The sequence below is a fragment of the Marmota flaviventris genome, chromosome 1 (genome assembly GCF_047511675.1).
Source record: "Marmota flaviventris isolate mMarFla1 chromosome 1, mMarFla1.hap1, whole genome shotgun sequence".
NCBI classification, from domain to species: Eukaryota; Metazoa; Chordata; class Mammalia; order Rodentia; family Sciuridae; genus Marmota; species Marmota flaviventris.
The window spans coordinates 120,189,848-120,213,953 of NC_092498.1; the positions used below are offsets into that span (position 1 = coordinate 120,189,848).

A 24,106-nucleotide genomic window follows, 5' to 3' on the forward strand; every position below is an offset into this window, starting at 1 on the left:
TAGGCCAAAGATTGTTGCCCACACCAAATATGCAAAACAAAATATCAAGATGCCGATTCTGAGTCCCAACACTATATAGAAAGAAAGCACAGCATCATTTATTTTCTTTTCCAAAATTATCCACCTCTAATGAAGGAAATGACCCTAATCAGCAAGTCTCCTAACACATTATTTATTTAAAGAAACAAAAGAATAAAAAGCTGCAGGTGTAGCTCAGTGGTAGATGTGTGCTTAGCATGTTCAAGGCTGAGTTCAAATCCTAGTGCCAAAAAAACAAAGAAAACAAAAAGAGAAAAGAATAAAATCTATCTGCCCAGTTAGGAGCATATGCCTGAAATCTCAGCTGAGGCAGGAGGATTGCAAGTTTGAGCTCGACCTCAGTACCTTAGCAAAACTCTGTCTTAGAATAAAAAATGAACAGGACTGAGGAGTCACTCCTGGGTCCAATCATGGGTAGTGCAAAAAAAAAAAAAAAAAAAAAGAAAAACAAACAAAAAACCCAACAACAATGTAAGGAAGGGAAAAGGCAGAGGGAGGGAGGGACGGGGTAAGCACGAGTGTGCGTGTGTGTGTGTGTGTGTGTGTGTGTGTGAGAGAGAGAGAGAGAGAGAGACAGAAGGAGGGAGAGGGAAAGGGGGAGAGAGAGAGAAATTGAAAAACAGAGAGAGAAAGAAAGAAAGAAAGAAACAGAAAACCCCATAAAACTGAAATGCCTAATCCTACCCACCACAACTGCCTGGTCCCTGTTATAGGTAAGTGAAGCTGGGAGCGGTGGTGCATGCCTGTAATCCCAGCAGCTCAGGAGGCTGAGACAGGAGGACTGCAAGTTCAAAGCTAGCCTCAGCATCAGTGAGGCACTAAGCAACTCAGTGAGAACTTGTCTGTAAATAAAAAATACAAAAAAGGGCTGGGGATGTGGCTCAGTGTGGTTGAGTGTCCCTGAGTTCAATCCCTGGTACCAAAAAAAAAAAAGTAAGCGAAGAGCATGGCTCTGAGGTACCCACAGACAATGTCCAAAGGGAAATTCTACAGAGCCAGGAAGGCAATCCAGAGAGACATGACTCATGAATCATGTCTAAATACAGGAGAAAATCTGAGCACCTTGGGATGGTTAAAACTGTCAAGCCTTGGAAGGTGAAGGTAGGGTCACACATGAGGTTTTCCCATGTTTTTTGTGGTTTCTTCTTTTTTAAATGAGTGAAACATTAACTGGTTTTGTGCTCAGACTCCACCTCATCCTCAAACAGGGACTCTATATGACAACTTTGTCCTAAATGAACCCAACCACTTTTGATCCTCATAATAACTGTGAGGTAGAGAGCTGAGAGAGAATCTCTGTGCCCATTACAGAGATGAAGAACCTAAGGCTCCCTGTATCGTTAATGGTAGAGTGCTCGAGGCCTTGGATTTGATCTCGAGGCCTTGGATTTGATCTCCAGCGGAGGAAAGCAAAGCAAAAGCAAAAGCAAAAGCAAAAACAAAAAGAAGCAGAGGCTCAGGTAATGCTAAAGGCTAAACTCCAAAGGCCAATGGGGAGCAGGGGTAGTACCCAGATTCATGTTGCTTTCCTCATAGCATACTCTCCCATCTAACATATCCCAATTTAGTAGAGAACAAACCACACTGCATCACTGGAACCATTCATGGCCTAACTCCCTTCCAGAGGGCTTTCCTTTCATGGCTGATACACTACATGGGAGCTGCTACAAGTAGAATTCCAAAGGAATGAGGAGCCAGAGTTCCCTAATGTCAGGAAAGTTGGTGTCTTTAGTTGTTTTTGTTTCTTCTCAGGCCATAGCACAGTGCCTAGAGTTCAATAAACACTTCTGAGAGGGGTAACCATTTAGTGAGTTTGAAGAGGCAAAACATATTCCATAAAGATGAGTATGGCTTGTAAAGAAAGTCACTTAAAAACCAAATGAGGTAGAAAAAGAGTCCCAAGTCCTTGAAGAAACAAATTCAGTTTAATTGCTCAACAAGGTTATAAGAGAAGAAAAACATCAGAAGAAAAATTACATCATGCGTCAGTTAGAGAAAGCTTACCTAAGAAGGCTTTTGGCATTCATTCAACTATTAACTATCTACTTTACCATGTATCTCTTAATTATCTACTGTGTGTCAGAACTGTTTTAAGCTCTTGAGATACAGCCATTTGCAAAACAAAAATCTCTGCCCTCAGGAAACTTGCAATAAGAATGCAAAGGTAAAAAATACAGAATATCAGATGATGCTATGGGGAAAATATTAGGTAGGGAGGATGCATGGAGAGTGCTGGGGAAGAATGTGCAATTCAGCCAAGACTTGAAAGCATGAGACAGCAAACAGGGGGTGTCAATATAATTTATCATCCAATCCAGGACACTACTGAGATTGAAAGGGGACACTAATAATAATACAGGTCAACAAGTTCAAACCAGGACTGTTCTAAGCAAACTCAGACACATGGACCTTAGCCATAAGGTTCTCTGGAGTAAGAGCAAAGTAAGGAGGAGATCACGAGAAACGACCAGAGATTCAGAGAATGTCTGATCTATCTAGAGAGCCACTAAAGCAAAGTGGGAGTGGAAAGCATAGGATGAGTTCTAGGACTAATCTGGGGAAATGTGATTCCAAGGCTCTGTCAGCTACTATAATGCTTTAGTTGTTATTCCAAGTGAGTTGGAGGGAAAGGGGGAGAGAGAGAGAGAGAGAGAGAGAGAGAGAGAGAGAGAGAGAGAGAGAGAGAGAGAGAGAGAGAGAACACCACAGCCAAAGGGGCCCCAGCAAACTTCCAGCTGCCAGCTGATGATTGGCTCACAGCGGCCCCAGCAAACTTCCAGCTGCCAGCTGATTGGCTCCTCTGCGGTGATGCTCATTGGGCTGTTTCCCCGCCCTTTCAGACCACGGAGCTGCTCATTGGGGGACTCTTTTTGGCTCTGCCCATGAGACCCAGCCAATCGGCCTCAAGAGCAGGAGGAGTGGGGGGGTTGAGAGGCTTGTGGGAAGCCGGTGGTGGCAGTTGGGCTCTGAGGGAATTCCTGAAGAGCTCGTGTGGTGTGGCGTGTGTGTTCTAAAAATAAAGTTCGTTTCTGCTTGATAAGTGGCTTGTGAATTGTGCCCAGCCAGACTGCGGCATTTGGTGGCCTGCATGGGGAATGACTGAGGGTAAGTGATAAGGTAAACTGCTCGCCCCTGAGGGCAGGGCAAGAGGATGGGTAGCCATTTTAAGATTCTTCTTTTGTTTTGTTTCGCTTTTGTTTTAAGTTGCCTGTCCCTGGAGATGTAGATATGTAAGATGGAAGAAAAACCTCTCACATCTGAGGAAAAACTATTTGCATCTTAGGAACAGATAGGGAGAAAGGACAGATGGACATTTCAGGAGGATAGAAAGGCTATTATAATGATTTTTTGTTGTTCCATTCTAGTTTGGTTTTGTTATCTTGTTGGGTTGTATTATAGTAGAAATATGGATCAGAAATTAGTAAAAAACAAACCGAAAGAGTGTTAAGTAAATTGTCAGAGGAAGGAGGCATCCCAGTAAAATCAAGAGCAGTCAGGGCATATGTTGATACAATACAAAAATGTAGCCCATGGCTTTTTAAGGAGGAGTTGTTAAATATATCACAATGGAACCATCATGGTGAAGATTTAAAAAGAATAGAACAGAAAAGAAAAGCCCAGGGACTCTGCCAGTTGGCACATTGCCATTGTGGAAGTTCGTATCTTGTTTGCTTAGTCCAAAGCCTTCAGTTCAGACAATGGTAGAGGAAGGAGAAGACATACTGATTCAAGTAAAAGAGAAGGTCTCTCAAGTTAGTCAGACAGAGGAAAAGATTCAAGTAAAAGAGAAGGTCTCTCAAGTTAGTCAGACAGAGGAAAAAATTCAAGTAAAAGAGAAGGTCTCTGGAGCTAGTCAGACAGAGGAAAAAATTCAAGTAAAAGAGAAGGTCTCTCGAGCTAGTCAGACAGAGGAAGAAAGTTTAGAGCAGAAAAAGCCATCAGGGGAAAAGTTACAACAGGAGACTGCTACTAACACCTTTCTATAACCAGAGGGCGTAAGTGTCCAACCAACAGCGCCACCTCCATATGCTGGGAGGCCCCCAACCCCCGTAGTTGATAGATGGGATCCTGAGACAGGACCTAAAATATTAACATGCCCTGTATTTGAGCAGGCAGGAGGGCAGCGAACTCACCATGCTTTAGATTTCAAAACAGTGAAGCAGCTAAAAGAGGCTGTAACAACCTATGGTCCTCAAGCACCCTTCACTGTAAGCATGGTTGAATCCATTACCAACTTGAACATGACACCAGCAGATTGGGCTAGTATGCATACAGCTGTGCTAAATGGAGGACAATACCTGTTATGGAAGGTTGCCAATGAAGAATTTTGCAAGGAGACGGCTAGGCGAAATGCAGCAGCTGGTTATCCTCAGAGAAATCTAGATATGTTGTTAGGAAAGGGACCTTATGAGGATCAGCAGCAACAAATTGCATATGATTCTGCCATATACTCACAAACTGCTGCAGATGCGGTTAGGGCATGGAAGACTTTACAAGGACATGGAGGTTTACAAGGTCAATTATCTAAGGTAATACAAGGAGCTAATGAAACTTATGCTGAATTTGTAGATAGGCTTATTCAAACAGCTACCAGAGTTTTGGGGAATACAGAACAAGCAATGCCATTAATAAAATAACTGGCTTATGAGCAAGCAAATCGTTGGTGCAGAGAAGTCATTAGACCATGGAAACATGAAGATTTAAACACATATATTAAATTATGTAGAGACATTAATGAACAAGGGCAAGTCGTGGCAGCTGCAGTACAACAGGTTTTAGATGCCAGGCCAAAAACATGCTTCAACTGTGAACAAACAGGACATTTTAAAAGGAATTGCCCCATAGGAGGAGGGTTTAACAAAACTAGGTATCAAAGGAATAGAATACCGGGTATTTGCCCACGATGCCGTAGAGGGAGACATTGGGTTAATGAATGCCGTTCTCAAACCACCATAGAGGGTACTCCATTATAAAAACAAGGACCAGGTGTCTATCCACGATATCATGGAGAAAGGCATCGGGCTCCATTGCCAAAAAATGGACAGGGGGGCCCAATGCTCTGGGGCCCAAGACCACAAATACACAGGGCACTGGAGGAACCCAGCAACCCCATCAGGGCATCAGGGTAGTGCCCAGGACACATTGTCCATTAGATCCCTCACTAGACAAACCAGAGGAAGCGCAGGATTGGACATCTGCGCCTCCGCCAGAACAGTACTAACTCCAGAGATGGGAGTTCAAATCATTCCCACAGGGGTAAAAGGACCTCTTTCCAAAGGAACAGTAGGCTTATTATTGGGACACAGTTTTTCTACTCTAAAAGGACTTATGATAAGTCCTGGGGTAATTGATCCCGATTATAAAGGTGAAATAAAAATTATAGCCAGTTCTCCAAAGGTTATATCAGTAATTTCACCAGGAGATAGAATAGCACAGTTACTAATAATACCCAGCCTACATGATAAATTTTCCAGTCGTACTGTAGAAAGAGGTTCCAGGGGATAAGGCTCCACAGGTGTAGATTGGGCTATGCTTTCTTTAAATTTAGATTCTTGCCCCATGCTAAAACTAAATATTCAAGGACATGAATTTAATGGGCTACTGGATACAGGTGCAGACCTTAGCATCATCTCTCGTCAAGAATGGCCAAAACATTGGCCGTTACAACAAGCCACTCAAATGCTTCGAGGCCTAGGAGTGGCGACTAATCCCCATAGAAGTGCAATGGTATTAGATTGGAAGGATCCTGAAGGAAGTGAAGGAACTATACAGCCATATGTACTGGATCATCTTCCCGTAAATTTATGGGGACGAGATGTCCTAGATCAATTAGGACTAACATTAACAAATAACATCAATCCAAAAGCACCCATTATTATGGCTAGACAAGGTTTTAGGAAAGGAAAAAGATTAGGAGAACAAGAACAAGGTATAGCAGCACCAATACAAATAGATCAAGGAACAGACAGAACTGGATTGGATTTTCAGGAGGGGGTCACTGAGACAATAAAAATTACTTGGAAATCAGAAAGACCAGTATGGGTTCCTCAGTGGCCCCTGACTAAAGAAAAGATACAAGCAGCTCATGACCTGGTCAAACAACAATTAGCGGAAGGACATATACAACCTTTTGTATCTCCCCATAATACTCCCATTTTTATCATCAAAAAGAAATCTGGTAAATGGAGATTATTGCAAGATTTAAGAGCCATTAATAATGAGATGGCTATACTGGGACCTGCTCAATCGGGGATTCCTCAATTGTCTGCTTTGCCAAAAACCTGGTATGTTTTAGTTATAGATATTAAAGATTGTTTTTTTTTTCAATTCCAATTCATCCTGAGGATAGTCCATGTTTTGCATTTACTATCCCTGCACTGAATCATGAAGGTCCTGATCAGAGATATGAATGGAAAGTACTCCCTCAAGGGATGGCTAACAGCCCAACTATGTGTCAAATTTATGTAAACAAAGTAATCCACCTACTTAGAAATCAAAATCCTGAACTACAAATATTTCACTATATGGATGATGTATTATTAGCACACAAAGATAAAAACACATTGCTAGAATGTTATGTCACACTTACAAACATTAAAAAATTATAATCTAGAGATAGCAATAGATAAAGTACAATTAAATTTTCCAATTAATTATTTAGGAGTTCTATTATCCTCAACCATGGTCCGTCCACCAAAAATTCAAATATGAGTAGATCAACTCAAATCACTTAATGACTTTCAAAAGTTATTAGGAGACATAAATTGGTTAAGGCCTTATCTAGGCATAGCAACAGGAGAGTTAGGACCTTTATTTGATATCCTAAAAGGTCCATCAGATCCAAATTCACCCCGAATGTTAATGCCTGAAGCAAGAAAGGCATTAAAAATCATTGAAACATATATGGAAAATATGCATTTGGATAGAATTGATATAAGTTTGCCTTTATTATTTATTGTACTACCAACAAAAAATATTCCTATGGGAGTATTTTGGCAAGAACATTATTATGGATACATTTATCTTATTCTCCTAACACTATTCTTACTAGGTATCCTGAGGCTGCAGGACAATTAATACTCAAAGGAATAAAAGCAACAAAGGGAGTGTTTGGAATTTCTCCCAGTAAAATTATTACTCCATATACTATGGATCAAATAGACGAGTTAGCTAATGAGTTAAATACTTGGGCAATAATCATGTGCATAATGTTTCATTTGATAACCACTTACCATCTAATCCTTTATTGTCTTTTTGGTCATTGCATCCTGCAATTTTTCCAAAAATGACAAGAAAAACACCTATCATGAATGCTCCAAATATATTCACTGATGGGTCAAATAATGGTACAGCAGCAATAGTTACACCTGATCAAACTTTTACATTTTTAGTACCCAAACAATCAGCTCAAAAGGTAGAGCTTAATGCAGCATTACAAGCTTTTGTGATGTCTAAAGATTCCGTATTTATTTTCTGATAGTCAGTATATAGTTAATGCTATAGTATACCTTGAAGATGCTGGTAGGATTTCCCCTTCCTCTACTGTTTTCTCTTTGCTTTCCACTATACAAAGTCTAATCTGGGACAGAAAAGATCCATTCTTTATAGGACATATCAGGGCACATACAGGATTGCCTGGAGCCCTTAGTTTGGGCAATGATTTAGCAGATAAAACTACACATGACATACATATTTTCTCTACACTAGAAGAAGCTGCAAATCTTCATAAAAGGTTCCATGTCAATGCTAATACTTTACAAAAGTGTTTTAAAATAACCAAGGAACAAGCTAGACAAATAATAAAAGAATGTCAAAATTGTGTGACCTTTTTACCACAAGTTAATCTTGGAGTCAATCCTAGAGGACTGATACCTAACCATATTTGGTAGATGGACGTCACACACTTGCCAGAATTTGGAAAATTAAAATATTTGCATGTTACAGTTGATACTTCTTCTGGATTTTTGATGGGCTCCTTTCATGCCAGAGAAAAAACTAAAGATATTATAGCCCATTGCTTACAAAATTTTGCCACTGTGGGCGTTCCAAAACAGTTAAAAACAGATAATGCCCCTGGTTATACTTCTACCTCTTTTAAACAATTTTGCTCATCATTTGGCATTACTCATATAACAGGAATCCCATACAATCCACAGGGACAAGGCATAGTTGAAAGAGCTCATCAAACTATTAAAATGTACTTATTAAAGCAAAAAGAGGGAATTGAGAAGGGGTATATATTCCCCAAATAAAAACTTAAAATAACCCTTTTTACTCTAAACTTTTAAAATTTGGATTCATCAGGGCTTAGTGCTGCGGAAAGGCATATGTGTCCAAAAAATGTACTTAAGCCCAAGGTACTTTGGAAGGATATTCTAACAGGACAATGGAAAGGTCCTGACCCAGTAATTGTCTGGAGTCGGGGGTCTGTTTGTGTTTCCACAGGGAGAATAGCAGCAGATTTGGATTCCAGAGAGATTAACTAAAGCGATTTCTACAGACCAAAAAGAAGATGATTTGGCTCAAATCCATAACAGCTGATATCCAGAACTCCAGTTTGGCTATCCTTACATCTGCGACAGAACCAGGATGCTTTTTTCAATATCTATTTTACTATTGCCCTTTCCCACAACATGAAGTTCTATTTTGTTTTTTTGAGCTCATACAGACCTAGGTTAATGTTTTGCTGATCAGTTCTATTTTTTGACTATACAGTTTTTAAACATTGCAATGGAGATTTCACCTGTAAAAAGTTATAAGGCCTTTACTATTATGTGTTGTATGTATTATGTGTGCACACTTGTGTTTTGTGTTGTATGTTTGTATGTACGTATGTCCATATATCATATATGATGAGCGCTCATGAAAAAATGGATCCAAATATTTTTTTTTAATTCACGTCAAATGGTTTAATTTAAATTGGGTAAACAGCTGTGAGGATTGTTTTAATATGTGAACAAAAAAGGAGGTTAACAAATCTGTTTGTTTACTTTCACCTTTCCTTTTCATTATATTTAATAATTCTGTTCAAGATAATGTAAATTGTTCAGAAAATTGTTTTCTTTTAGTGTCTTCTGGAATGTTACATAATTTTTTCCTTAGCCATTATTGCCAGAATTCCTATTTTCATCCCAGTGCTGGTGAAGACAAAGATAAAACCAATCTACAGCTTCTGCAATAGCTATCACTGAACTGCTTGCAGAACTTGCCTGGACTATGTATCACTTGTATGCATTGTGAACTATCTGTTGGTGCAGCGACTTGTGGTAGTGTTGGGGTATTTTTGTTGATGGTGTCATCGGTGGTACAATTTTCCCAAAAGGAGCCGTCAATTGGCTTGGTGTATCCTCCTCCCTTCTGCTTGTGATGGTCGTTCAGCTAAAATTTGGGGGCCAACAGAGGTGAGGCAAAGAACCTCACCCCCCCGCTGGTACAAAGACCTATCCACAGGTGTGGCTGTATGCTGGACCGGTAGTCAATGACGGGTAAGATCCAATTGCAATGGTACCAACCTAAGACAGGAGGCTGACGCCTTGTGGTCAGCTCATCCGATGACAGGTAAGGACAACATGTAGTATTGGACAACCTAAGGCAGGCACGGTCCCTAAGCCACATGCTTGTTGTTTAAACAGAGAGGGGGAGATGTTGAGAGCCACAGCCGAAGGGGCCCCAGCAAACTTCCAGCTGCCAGCAAACTTCCAGCTGCCAGCTGATGATTGGCTCACAGTAGCCCCAGCAAACTTCCAGCTGCCAGCTGATGATTGGCTCACAGCGGCCCCAGCAAACTTCTAGCTGCCACCTGATTGGCTCCTCTGTGGTGATGCTCATTGGGCTGTTTCCCTGCCCTTTCAGACCACGGAGCTGCTCATTGGGGGACTTTTTTTGGCTCCGTCCCCATGACCCAGCCAATTGGCCTCAAGAGCAGGAGGAGTGGGGGGGTTGAGAGGCTTGTGGGAAGCCGATGGTGGCAGTTGGGCTCTGAGGGAATTCCTGAAGAGCTCGTGTGGTGTGGCGTGCGTGTTCTAAAAATAAAGTTCGTTTCTGCTTGATAAGTGGCTTGTGAATTGTGCCCAGCCAGACTGTGGCAGTACTTGGAAAATTTTGTGCTAGATAAGGTTCATGATCTGACTTCTATTTTAGAATGGTCACTCTGAATTGTCATGTTGAAAATAAAGTACAAAAAAGTACTACTGCATCCAAGTAAAAGTTGGTGGGATAGGGTTGGATTGGTGGCGGTAAGGTTCTGGATACAGTCGGACAGATCTAATATTAACTGGTTATTGCACATGTCAATAAAAATTAGGATGATTGTACCTAAATGCTTTATTTAACATAATTGATCAGGTATATTAGGGTCAAAATGAGAAAGAATTCAATTCCACATGGCCAGAGCCCACCCCCTAATGAAGACCCCTTGCCCTTTTGAAAACATGTTATGGGTCGGGTCATGAGGGAACTAGACAAGGGTAAGGGTGACCCCACTTAATTACATCATCCTGACTAGAAAAACAATCCAAGGGAGCCCACAACTTCTATAACAAGTTAAACATTCTAGAACACAAAAATATATAATCAAGTACTCTAATATCAAGCAATTCTGTGGATTGTTCAAGTTCTTCTCAGATAATGACAGCTCAGTTTTAGAAGTATACATTTATTTGCAATAAATGTGCTAAACACTATGGGAAGAAGGTGAGCAAAGATAAGCTCTTTCTGTTTATTGGGGAACACAGTGGGATCATGATGTCTCAACTTGTACAACTGGGAGCACATAGACTTAGTGGATATTTTTCAGGTAGAATCAGGGGCTGAAGACAGGGAAGAAGCATATTTTATACAATGGGACTATACTATGCAAAGGAATATGAGGACATATTCTTTTGAGGAGTCATAAGCAATTGATAGAATATAAAATATGCTCATATAGTAAAACAATAATAGCGTCTGTTTGTTGAACACACACCATGTGTTCCTGGCACTGTCATAAGCAGTTATGTGGATTTCCACTTAAATATTTATGAGTCTCCTCCCCATACTGAAGAAACTGAGAATACAGAGGTTAAGTAACTCAAGAGTTATTGCTCATTAGAGGTAGAGTTGGGCCTCGTGTCCTAAGATTTTAGGTCCTGCACTTGTTCCACATTCAATGCTATGTGGAAATGGAGTTAGTGAAGATACAAATATAGGCAAAAGCAAGGTGACGTCTAGCATTATAAGCCATGAAGAATCATGGAAGTGGTGGAGATGTAGCTTGGTGGTAAAGAACTTGACTAGCACGAGGGCCTGGGTCCAATCCTCAGCACCAACAAAACAAACTGATAACAACAATAAAACAACACTGAGTAGGAAAGAGAAGCTAATCAAATCTGCATTTAAAAATACCTTATTGATAACAGTATGGAAGATGAATCAGAAGGGACAAGAACTTAGCAGGAAGATTCACTTAGAAGACTACTGCAATAATCTGGGCCAGAAACCGAAGGATCTGAACAAAAGCAGTGAGAATGGAGAGGAAGAGGCAACATCAGAAGAGGGAACAGAGGAGGAAGGATGGACTGGAGGATGGCTAGATGTGAGTTCTGTTGGTAACACATTAAGGATGATATTGGGGGCCGCCCTGCACAGCTAAGCACACCCCTTGATCCTTGAATAATGAGGGTATTGAACTGGCATTGCACACTGTGTAAAGCAAGTGGGCCTTACCCTTGCTCAGCAAGGAAGAGCCTCAGCTCTGGGCTTAGGCGTCATCCAATGGGATTGTGCTAATTCCCTGTTTCTTGTAATATTACCCCTTGCCTTATTTGGGTGGAATATTCTATTGAATATCTTTTCCCCAACAAATAGAGGGATTCTGGGTGCGCTCATTCTCTTGCTTTTTTCAGTACTGCCCAACATGGAGCTGACCCTTGGGGCTGCAAAGCAGTCCCACCCTTAAAACTCATGTTCATGTGTTGCATGGTTTCTTCACTGTTTTCTGAGTTCTTGCTGTAGCTAGTTCCTTTAAATCCAGCTCATCTCATCAGCCTGGCAGGCTGACAGGAGGATGAAGCATCGGAGAGCAGAGGTGTTAGGCAGATCTACAACTCAGGAGCCCAAGAGATAGAAGGCAGAAACAGAGATCCAGGGAGCAGCATAGGCTTAGCTGAGAGGGCTCCACGATGGTGGCATCTGAGGATTTTCCACAACCATCCTCAAATAATGATTCTTTGAAAGGTCATTCTTTTCTCTTCTTTTCCTGAGACTAGACTAAAATTCTCAAACACACATCTAGAGAACGATCTGGTTTACCAAGACTACCTGAGGCCACCACATTATCCTGGGCAGATGATGCTGCTGCTACCATCTGAATCTGTAATTAATGCTCCATACTTCAGGTCACTAATAGAGAAACTAGCTCAAGGTATAGTCCAGGAAGCAACAGAGAATTGGAACTCTACCCCAAACAGCCCAGGAAGCTCAAACTCTAGGTTCCTACAAAAAATGGCTTCTTGGTTTAGCAAAGCAACAGAAACATTACTTTGATAATATTCTGAAGAAACTTTAGAGGGTCTGGCAGCCAGGTAACATTTTCAGCATGCTGCTGCAGGGTTATAAAGTGTTTGTCTTGAGAAACTTGAGATATGATATAAGAAAGGGGAGATGTGGCTGCCAGTCCTCAAATAGCTAAAGTTCTTGGATCACAACTGTAAAGAAGTGATTACTTCAGTCTGTCCCCAATGACAATTCTCATATCACTAGAAATGTAGTAGTAACAAGAAAAGATGCCATGTGATACAAGAAAAAGTATACAGTGCCACTTCAGATGCCTTCTTGTACCCCAAATAAAACCTAAATCTAATCAACTATCTACAGACTTTACAGAAATTCAGAGAATAGAGAAGTTAAATATTATTTAAAAAATCAGCTAAATAACAAAATATTCTCTTGTCATAAAAAAAATACACCGTATCCAAACATAATATGGGTATGGTTATTATATGGATCTTGTTTATATCCCAATTCAAACAAATAAACTACAAAAACAGTTTCTTTTCTTTTCTTTTTTTTTTTGGAAGCAGAGACTGAACTTAAGGGCTCTTAACCACTCAGCCACATCCCCAACCCATTTTTGTATTTTACTTAGAGACAGTGTCTCACTAAGTTGCTTAGTGCCTCACTGTTGCTGAGGCTGGCTTTGAACTTGCGATTCTCCTGCTTCAGCCTCCGGAGCCACTGGGATTACAGGTGTGTGCCACTGTGCCCAGCACAAAAACACACTTGGGAAATTTGAATGTCGAAATTAAAGTACATGAAGGAATTAGTATTGTTCATAGTTGTAATGGTTCTGTGGTCACGTGTTTTCTAAAAATTCTCATTTGTTAGAAACATACAATAAAGTCTGTTCAGACTGGAGAAAAACAGGATGTGTGGACTTTATTTTAAAATATTCCAGTCAAAATTTAGAATGTGGGAAATTTGATGAAACAAGTCTGGCAACATGTTAATAGATGTTCAGGGAAATCCTCTCTTTAATTGAGCATGTTTAAACATTTCCTTAATTAAAGTTTTAATAATAATGTATTTTTATTAAAACATACATTTCCCTAGGGTAGAAAATCTCAAGAAGAAGTCAGAGGAAAGAGCAAAAGAGAAGTACTATGAGGAGGTGAACCCTCAGAATCAAAGAGTTACTCTACCAACAGGGCTGCCCTTCTGGAATCAGAACTGTTTCGTTCAAGAAGGATTTTCTGTTAATTCAGAGCTTTAACAAAGCCTAAAAGTACATTCCAAGTTCTCACTTACATATTTACTGTTTCAAAAGTAAATATTTGAGCACCAGCATATGTGTAGCCAAGTACAAGGGATAGAGAACCAATTAAGTCGCAGTGTGGATAACTGGACATGGTGAGGCACACTTGCCCTCCTTGGACAACTTGGTAAGACACTGTCTCAAAAAATAATAAAAAATTGTTGTGGATATAACTCAGGGGTGAATCACTTGCCTAGTAGGCACGAAGCCCTGGGTTCGGTAGCACTGATTCCTCAGTGCTACTGAAACAACCAACCAAACAAACAAAAATTAAAAAAACAAAACCCCCCAAACAGGAGGAAAGAAACCTGGAAAATGGACTCATTATTTGGTGAACTGAGGAACCAAAACACACACACACACACACACACACACAAAAAAAAAAAAAAAAAAAGCTAAATTTCTATTATACACATTAATTTTAAAAATATAAAGAACTAAGCACAAAAGCCCAGATTATCAAGTATTTGAAGAAAATTATCTATAATTTGGGGTAGAATGAACATGTTGATATATCTAACTCTATCACAGTAGAAATGACTGCATGACCAGAACATCACAGAACAAATTTAATAAGCAGAAATTAAATAAAAGAAAGAGCGTGAGCTTTTGCAAACTGAAAAGAAATTTTGGGCCTGAGGATCTATATTAGTGCCATCCCAGAGAGAAAATTATGAAATTTGTAAACTGCTTCTCTTAGAAAAAGCCTAAGCACCCTCTCTCTATTTTAAGATACTACTTTATGGCAAACAAAATGTCTGGGGCAAAACCCATGAAAACAGGATTCTTAATTTTCTACATGGCATGGCTTCCATTTGGCTAATCTTAATTTAAAACATTTTTAAGGTTCAGCTCATAAAGATCCTTATTGGACCTCAGGTTTTGTATAAACAATTCTTATATGCACCCCCAAGTAAATCAGGTGAAAACAAGCAGGTGACAAGGGGCTGATCCCAGGATGAGCTGGGCAGCCTGAACATTTACTTGAACATCATAGGCATCATAATCTACTTGGATGGGAAAGGTGTTCTCAGATTCTTTTGGAGTTTCAAGAGTTGAAATACACAAATAGTACAAACTGTTACCCAAACACATTTCATATAGATGCTCACGATCATCATATATCCCGAAAAAATGGGATAACAACCCATTCATCAGTTTGTTAAACCTTCCACAGCTGGTTCAAAGGGAATTAGGTGTCTCAAGTGTTTGGTGAACATTCTTAATCAACTTCACATAATTTTGTCATGAGTTAGCTGGCTCTTTCTAAAAATAATAAAAGATCTCAAAAATACATTTATCATGGCCATTTTTTACTTTATCAGAGGCAGACTATAAAATTAAATGGATATTTAATAATTTTCTCCTTTGCCATAGTTCATCTCACCATGTATAGTATGCATACGGCTGCTCCCTAGGGCAGGGACCATGTCTTAACCCTCTCTATAACTGATGGGAAGGCAGGAGCTAACAGCGGATGCTCATTTTCCAGTGTCAGGCCCTGCGAGGTCCTTTACATCCCACCTTATGTCTTATTTATTCTCACCATCCCGTCCAATGGAGGCATGAACACTATTTCATAGAAAAGGATATTCGATGCTATAGAGAACAAGGAACTTGCCCAAAGTCACACAATTCACAGCTGGCAAAGACAAAACCCATGCTCAGATTTTCAGATTCTTATGTCAACCTACTGCTAGATTTTTTTCTACTATGAATTACGTCCCACCTGATTTGGACCCTGCATGCTTCCCCCTTCACCATGATACCACCACTTATCTACTTACACCCAGAGCTGAGTATTCCACAGATCGTCCAGTTTGCCTAAATGAAGTATAATGGTAGAGGAAAAAGCTGCTAGACTTTTTTTAACCCTTTCAGTACTGAGAATTGAACCCAAGCCCTGTCTCATATATTTATATATGATAAAAAATTGTAAAGCTCCTTCACTGCACCCCCCCATACTGGGGATTGAACCCAGGGCCTCACACATGGCAGATAAATGCTCTATCATTTGAGTCCTTTTTGAAATTTTATTTTGAGACCAGTCTTGCTAAATTGTCAAGGCTGGCCTCGAACTTGCAATTCACCTGCCTTAACTTCCCGAGTAGCTGGGATTACAGGTGTGCATCACCACACTCAGTCAAAAATTGTAAAGTTTTAATAGGAATTTCTTAAATCATATTTGTAACCCTGTGGGGAGATGAGTATAACTCAGAACCATAAGAATTATATGGATCTGTGCCAGTCTGTGAAAGTTCTGTGGGTTAGTTGCATCTACTTTCTTTCCTGCCTATTTTATTTGTGGGGTGAAACTATTTTGGTTAAGTGAAAACCATGTAAAGAAATAAACATGGTCATTAAGTTAAACCTTAAGACACAGTTACAATCCTAAGCATGGATCTGCATTCCTGTGATGGTTGTTTTAGGCTTCACTGATCTGCCGAATTCTAACTTCTTCTGCAATTACTACAAAACAATTATTACGTTGTTAGTTGTTCTGTTCTTTTTTTTTTTTTTTTCCCTAGAAGTTGTTTCATGTGCTAGTTCTAAATCCTAAGTAGATCAAAATCTCTTCCTGGTAGCAGGAATTAAATCTACTTACACCATGATATTTCTTACCTGACTGCCATGATGCTGGGCCTAAGGGAGGTTCTTCTCACTTACTGATTAATCAGCACTTAGTAAACTAGAATAACCCAAGCAAGAAAGGAAAAAGGTTAGTACTCAAGAAAAGATGACAGAAATCATTAACTTCCAATTCCTCTGAAAATAATCTTATATAGTCATGTCAGGCACACAAGAAAACTGGAGACTAACTTTGCCCTAAGTATGTTGAATGAATGAGTGAATGAATGCTACCCAAACTTTTCTATTTTTCTGGCATCTCTCATATTCTTTTATCTATCATTAACCTGTAGGTAAGATTTGGAATTATGTCCACATTTCATCAAATCTCTGACCATATGCAAAAATAAAATCATTAAAAGGTGCAATCTTAGTGGCATAGTAAGTATACTATGAGAATGCCACCTGCTGTCAGACGTAAAGGTCAAGCAAACATTGGCCTGTCCCAGTGGTATCAAGGAAAGTACCAAGTGCAGGCTGCTACTCTCCTTAGACACTAACTGTACAAGATCTGAGTGATAAGGTAATATCAGAAGAATGGGTTTCTACTAAATGAAACTAGTAGGTAAGAAACTGCTATATTTGAGGGTATCATGATTTCAAATGACTGAAACTAATAGCTGCAGCTTTGTCACGGACACCATGTTCAACCCCAGGCAAGCCACTACCCTTCTCTGGAACACAGTTTTCTCCATTGTACAGTGTGACAGAGTGGTTTATACAATCTCCAAGATAGGTCCCAGTTATATTCTCTCATATCCCATATATCCACTATTATAATTCTTATATATCTGATATTAATTTGTCAGTGATTTTCATCATCAGTCAATAAATACTTCTAGGAATACTAAGGTCTTACTGAACACAATTTTTTATGCTTACTAAGGTCTTTGGCCTTACTCTAGTGAGAACATGTTGCCCAATTCTGAAGAGGCTTTGCTCACAGGAGGAGAACAATGGCTCCTGGGGACAGCTGTCCTTCTTTATCCCTTTGTTACCATAACCAAATGACTTGGGCAAGCAGTGCTCACAATGAAATGTAAAAAGCAGGCCTAGGGGTCCCCTAGTTGTTAGATTCAGAAGGCTCCCACACATGGTTCAATCCTGCATAATTAATTAGCACTAGAGGAACCAATTTAGAATGAAAAATAAAGTAATAATTCAGAAAACTTTAAAATTTGAGAAAACTGTAAAATTCTAATTCATATATAATTTTGTGTATTCAGTAGTTACTTTTACCTTATTTCCTGAACTAAACTCAAAAAACCATAAAATATAATGTATAATTGAACAGTAGCTATATTTTAATTGAGAAATAAATCTGAATGGCTAAGTTACAGAAACTGGTGGTGTAGCCAAGTGGCAGACTGCTTGCCTAGCCTGCCAAAAGTCCTGTGTTTGAACCCCAAACTGTAAACAAATAAGGTGTATAAAACCCAACGATATGAGCACATCATCCTTACAGAGCTAGCCAACCAACTAATCCTTGCTCATTCCTAGTTCCTCATTGAAAAGTAATTACAGCTGACCAGCAGCAACTACTACAGTGATGGCAACACAGCCTATAATAAAGATAATGGATATATTATGAGGCTAAAATCGACATTTATGATGAGTTTTCAAGCTGGTCTCCAGTTAACATTTGCAACTAAATAGAAGCCAAAACGGAAGATTCTGTTGAGCTTTAGAAGGTAAGTCAAGTGGTATGGTCCTCATCAGTTTCAGCGTAAGACAGACAAAGGGTAGAATGCTCTGGAAGCTGAAAAAAATCAACTACTTGTTATTAGGGGCAGTACAGGAAGGACTCACACGACTCACAGAAGAGGTATATTGGAGGTGGGTTTCAGAGGAAAAACAGACATTTGATAGGGAAAGGCAGGTAGAAAGGCCATGTAGATAGAAAGACTCAGATGAAAATGAGATGTGGGTATCTGCCATGTTAAAAAAAGAAAAAAAAAAAAAAAAGAGGAGGGCAAATTGTAGGACAGGAGGCCACAGATGTCAAGTGTTTTAGTCTTTGTCAAGCCAGCAAGAGGAGTCAGAGAAAAAGGCAACAGAATTTGGTTTTCACAAAAATGACCAACATCGGACTAAGGCATTGGTTGGCAGACAGTTGTGCCCAGAACTCTGGGGTTCCTTGGTGCTATATCAGGGCCTAATCTGTGAGAGCAGAGAGGACACTAATACTTTCTTGTTTTTAGATACTGGGATTTCAAGTAAGACTTTGGCAGAAGAATTGAGAGAAGCCATCCTGAGCTGGAATCAGCAAGAGCACTGAGACAGTGTCCCATGTAGACAAGAGGCATGGGAACTTTTCTACAAATGAAGGGAGCCAAAAAAGGGAGGTAGGTCTGTTAGGTCTGTGGGAGTTGGGAATAAGACTTGGGAATAGTGATGGAAATAAGGCTTTCAAGATGTTTTTATTTTTTCACCATAGACTGAAAATTATTGCAAGTGCTGTGCACGTAGAGAAGCTTTAAGTAAATATCAAAACTTTCTCTTCACTCTCCTTCCCTGCCCCCCTCCCCCCCAGTTCTGGGGCTCAGATGCAAGGGCATTGCATACGTTAGGCAAGTGCTCTACCACTGAGCCACTCTTCCAGCCCATAGTCTCTGGACAAAAAGTTTAGTGCCATAAAAAGAACTTAACAGATTTAAAGAGAAAACAGCAAGGAAACTATTCAAATCATTATCATCTGTTGTTAATCAAGATCACATAAACCCATGATTTACTTAGTGAGAAATATTATAGTCATCACCCAGGAGAGGATTCTAAGGAGTGCTCTGTGATGTAGCTGAGAAAAGGCTAGCACAGAGATAAGCTAGAAAACAAGTAGGACATAGAATGCTCCAACTTTTCTGTTTTAAACTATTCTCCAACTGGCTTTTGGGAAGCAAATCAAAAAATCTAATTACTTTAAATAAAAGGATACGTTAATATTAATCCTAACTTTTTTTTATAAATATTTCTATAGACTGACTCATTCTTGGAGTGTTTCCCATAGTTGGCCTCTGTTGTAATTAAAAGTCATCCATGAGGGTTTATTTATGTGTTATGATGAACAATAATTGGATTTGACCAGAAAATGTATATAAGTATACTGGAGAATATTATCATTGGAATGAATGATTTAAACTATTGAGATGAAAGATCAAGATGGAACTTGGGCTGAGTCAAAACACTGCCAAAACATAGTCACCCTATTGTGGTTCTGTCAGCTCAATGGCATTATAAAATCACCTACCCTCTGAGCCTCAGTTCCCTCAGGAGTGAAATACAGGTGATACTGGACCTTTTTTAGAATTATTGAAAAGATGAGTTTCCAAATGCAAACCTTTAGTATGGTTCCTGCAGTATGTGGTAAGCATGCACTTATTGTTAACCACCATCATCACTAGGACTGTTAACATCATTCCAGTTTGATATAGTAGTACATATGCTCGAAAGCAACTATTCATGACCTTGAGTACATGTGCAGAACAGAGTGTTTCTGACCTTGACTACACACTGACTAAAGTGCTCAAGGTGGAATTAGAATCTAGCTCTGGCTCAATTCTAATCTAGACTTTTCCCACTATTCTGCCTGAATTCTTATGGTTGTTCCTCTAATTTAGAGATCATAATAAAAAGTATACTGTAAAGGATAAAGTAACTTTTATTGCTGATTTTATCAGCCTGACTATAAATGGATTTCCTAAATAAAATGGATGAGAAACTTTAAAATATGAGGAGAAACTTTTTTTATAGCTACAAGATATATTATTCGACATTAAATGCCTACCACCACCTCTGTAACAAACTGGAATCTCTGCTGAAAACTGTGGAACACCAGTTTGGTGCTCTAGGTATAAATTGAAAACAATCAATTTATGTGGGCTTGTGATGGCATTTACTGGATCCTGGTTAGGCCATTCTATTTGAAAAAGTTTATAGAGAACTCTTAATTTGGAATTTGAAGTATTCTTTTGGATAATTACATGAGTGAGTCTATGAAAATAAAGATTTTTTTCTGCAGGGGTAAGATATAGAAAACAGGTATTTTCTCTCTCTCGCATCCACTATGAACTAGAGCCCTCTCTATGAACACAGTACTTAAAAAGGACTCATGACTTCATATACTGTAACAGAGCATCTTAAAAAACATTTTCTTACTTGGTATCCATAATAACTACATGCAGTTGGTACAAAGGATGTCACTGAAGTTCAAAAAATATGAAATTTCTTTTCCAGTATCAAAATTAGACAATGATAGTCTTTCACATCTCACATACTTTCAAATACTTTTTTTTTCTTCCTTTTCTGTTATCTGGAGATACAACTGCAAAGGAGAACAGAGAAACATTTTTATATAGGGAAACTGTCACACAGAGGATGAGGCTCAGGGATTTGATGGTTGAAAGCTAGGAAGCATGGTGGGAATATTGGTCATCCTTTATTAGGAGGTAGCAAAAACCCCTAGTCAGCTATCCCCAACACCCCGCCTTCCCCAATCCATTTCCATAGGCTTTTTTTTTTTATATCCAGGCCAAACAAAGAAAGCACAGGTTACGTAAGTGTGCATATGCTCGCAAGCAACTGTTTATGACCTTGAGTACATGTGCTGACAGAGTGTTTCTGACCTTGCCTACACACTGACCAAAACACCACGAATTCATGGCATTGATTATACACTAAAAACATAACACATCCTTTCAGAAGCCCCAGAGAAGGAGCCTAACTATAGCCATTTTAGGCATGCCTCCACAAAAACCCAATAGATTTGTGATATAGTTGGGTAATATCTTTTAAGACTTGCTTATGCCATGTAGTAATTTAATTTTAAAAAGTCAGTGACTAGGACACAAGATAGCAGCCACCCCAAGCTCAGGAGTAAAAGTCTCTTGCAATTTCCAACTTCTGGAAGAACTCAAAGAATGCCAAAAAGGAGTAGGAGATGGCACAGTTAACTGGGGTCTAGATGATGAAGACATGACACAAGATGGACAGGGATGATAATTGGGCCTCCAAGAACAATTTATGAAAACTGAATATGCAGACTTAAAATAAAATGTGGACCTAAATAACCAGAAGCACTCTCCTTTGTAAGATTTGTAACAAAAATTAATATGAATGGAGATAATAGTTCTAATGGAGTGGTGGACCCAAGAGCCACATCAGTGCTAGCAAAATGGCAGAATTCAAATGGCATCAAATTTGTTTTGCAAGAGTTGCAGTGCTTAATGATGTCTAAAGAAAATAGGAAACTCTCTCAGCCATTAGGACAGTGGTTACAGCAATTAATCAAAAAAGAAAAATTAATCATAAATCACAAGTCCCACCCCATTTGACTTAAGCAGTCATTTTCCAATGTAGTAACTTTTCTAGATACATCTTATAGACTTCAAAATACTGGAAAGGAAGCTCCCATTCAAAGGCAATTTATCTTAAGATACTGTAAATGACACTAATTTTTTGTTAATTTGATATATAAGTTGTGTTATAACAAATTGTTTTGTCAAGTGTAACCACTATTCATTTAGTTGAACTTCTAGGATCAAGAAAATCTATTTAAATTGATTCCCATCATGCAGGTGGGGCACATTTAACTCAACTGTGAAGTCATAATCACCTTGCTGCTGATTACTTGGTCTGGGGGCTCCACCCTTCTGGGGAGAGCCCTCTCCTGGGAGGCTTGCTACAGTAAAGGTTTCATATCACAAACCTGGGGACTACTGCTGACAGTGGGGAGTGCTTTGCCTGCACCCTGGTTTCTTTTTTAAGTCTTAAATGATGTTCCATCCAAGCCATCATCCTGCCCCACTCTCCTTCACTCTCATCCTTGGCCAAAGCACACTGTAACCCTCTGCCTCCTCAGAAATTGACCTCCAATGAGTAATTCATGGCTTTCCCTATCTCTCCTCTCCCCCACCTTTATTGAGGGTGCTGCTTTTCCCCTCCTCCTCAACTCCTTTGTCCCACTGTCACCACCCAACACTTTCAACTACCCTTCCTTGCTTTGGCCAGACGCCATCAGGTAAGGATGGAAAGTCTCTGAGCTCCCTCCTTTAGTTTTGAAAACATGTTAATTCACTGAGAAATAAGTATTGGATCCTGGGCCCTGTCCCCCTCAACTGATGCATCTTTGGTTCATATTTTTATAAGGTGAACAGGGCAGTTACCAGAGTTACATAGACCTTCTAGCACTCATAGCCCCTACTGCTTAGACTGGAGAAAGGCCACATAAAGACACTTGTAAGCATATAGGGTTCTTTTGGATTATTTCCTTTTCCTGTAATGACTTTGCTTTTAGACAGTAAAGAAGGTATGAACAGGGCTCTTGTTGGGTCGCCCTGCCATCCATGTGGGTCTAGTGTGGAATCTAACAACTGGAACTAGAGACCTGGCACAAACCCTGCTTTTGGTGCTCAGCAAGGACTGAGGAGGAACCCACGGTACATATACAGCAGATCCCAAATTGGTGGGGCTAGCCTCCTGGCACATCACTGTATCTTCATACTTCCTGTTCAGGACCACTAAATGCTGAAATGTGGATCATACAAAATAAAGCCAATTCATGGTGTTAGGAAAAAAAAAAAGTCAGTGACTAGAATCTCCTAGTGCATAGTTGATTAATATATCCTACATCCACCTCAGAGATCCAGTGCCATATCATTTGGCACCTCTATCATTTGGCACTTCTGACTCCTGAGTTCTGCCTCAGCAGGACCTCATCAGAGTAGGCCATTGCAAACAACCTCATGGCCAGTAAGCCTGAAAAGCATTTTAATGAAGACTTTGACCTGAAAGATAGGGACTGAAAGGCCAAAAGAGCTGACAATTAGTATACAAAAGTAAGAGCAATTCTGATGCTATTTTCAATTCAGGAATTGTCTCAGAAGTTGTGTGATTTATGTTGCTAGCTTTGGCCATTCCTCTGCTTCTTCCCTTTAAAATTAATTTTTAAATTACCTTATCTGATGAAAGTTGACAGTAGATTCCTCTCTGATTAGTCCTTTTCCAAGAGTACAGAATTCTTCCTGTTGGGCATCTGTGATCCCAGTTATTGGAAGGCTGAGGCACTAGGATCGTAAGTTTGAGACCATGTGGGGCAACGTAGTGAGACTATATCAAAATAAAAAAATAAAAAGGGCTAGGAATGTAGCTCAATGGTAAAGTACCCCTGGGCTTGAGCCCCACTAACATACACACACACACACACAAAAAAAAAAAAAAAAAAAAAGTGTTTTTAACCCCAAACAAATCTTGACCAAGTGAATGAAAAAATTATTTCCATGAGCTATCGATTTCTTCATACTTGGCACCAATTAAGGCTGTTGCAGGCCATTTTCCCCATTACCAGATTTCAGGAAGATATGAATTCCTTATGGTTCCAGTCCTCAGTAGTTCTGAATTAAGAGACAATAGGGAAAAGTGTAAAATAATGAGGCTGGTGTTAACCTGCTGTATGGTCGTAATCTGTTCTTCCCATGTGGTGGAGATGGCTTCAAGTCTTTTCTTCATTGAATCCTATAGGTTAAAATTATACTTCAGATGTGTGAGGTTTCCCACCTCCCTGGTGGAGCAAGTCATTCCCATCATTGACCTCCTGTGAACTAAAGAGAGTGAGAGATTTGTCAAGCTGTAATTTCCATCTGACTTTTCTATCAAAAT

At 39.6% G+C, this 24,106-nt stretch overlaps 1 long non-coding RNA gene and 1 pseudogene across 1 annotated transcript in view; one reads left to right on the forward strand and one right to left on the reverse strand.

Moving 5' to 3' along the window:
• LOC114106507 (uncharacterized) overlaps nt 1-24,106 on the reverse strand; it is a 100,996-nt gene that overhangs the window by 69,898 nt on the left and 6,992 nt on the right. Inside the window, exons 3-4 of the long non-coding RNA XR_003585203.2 lie at nt 23,894-24,048; nt 23,405-23,557 (exon numbers count right to left, since the gene is read on the reverse strand). This is a non-coding gene — a long non-coding RNA (uncharacterized lncRNA). The remainder of the gene's footprint in view (nt 1-23,404; nt 23,558-23,893; nt 24,049-24,106) is intronic.
• Nucleotides 11,444-21,783, forward strand: LOC114106479 (ubiquitin-conjugating enzyme E2 variant 1-like; annotated as a pseudogene).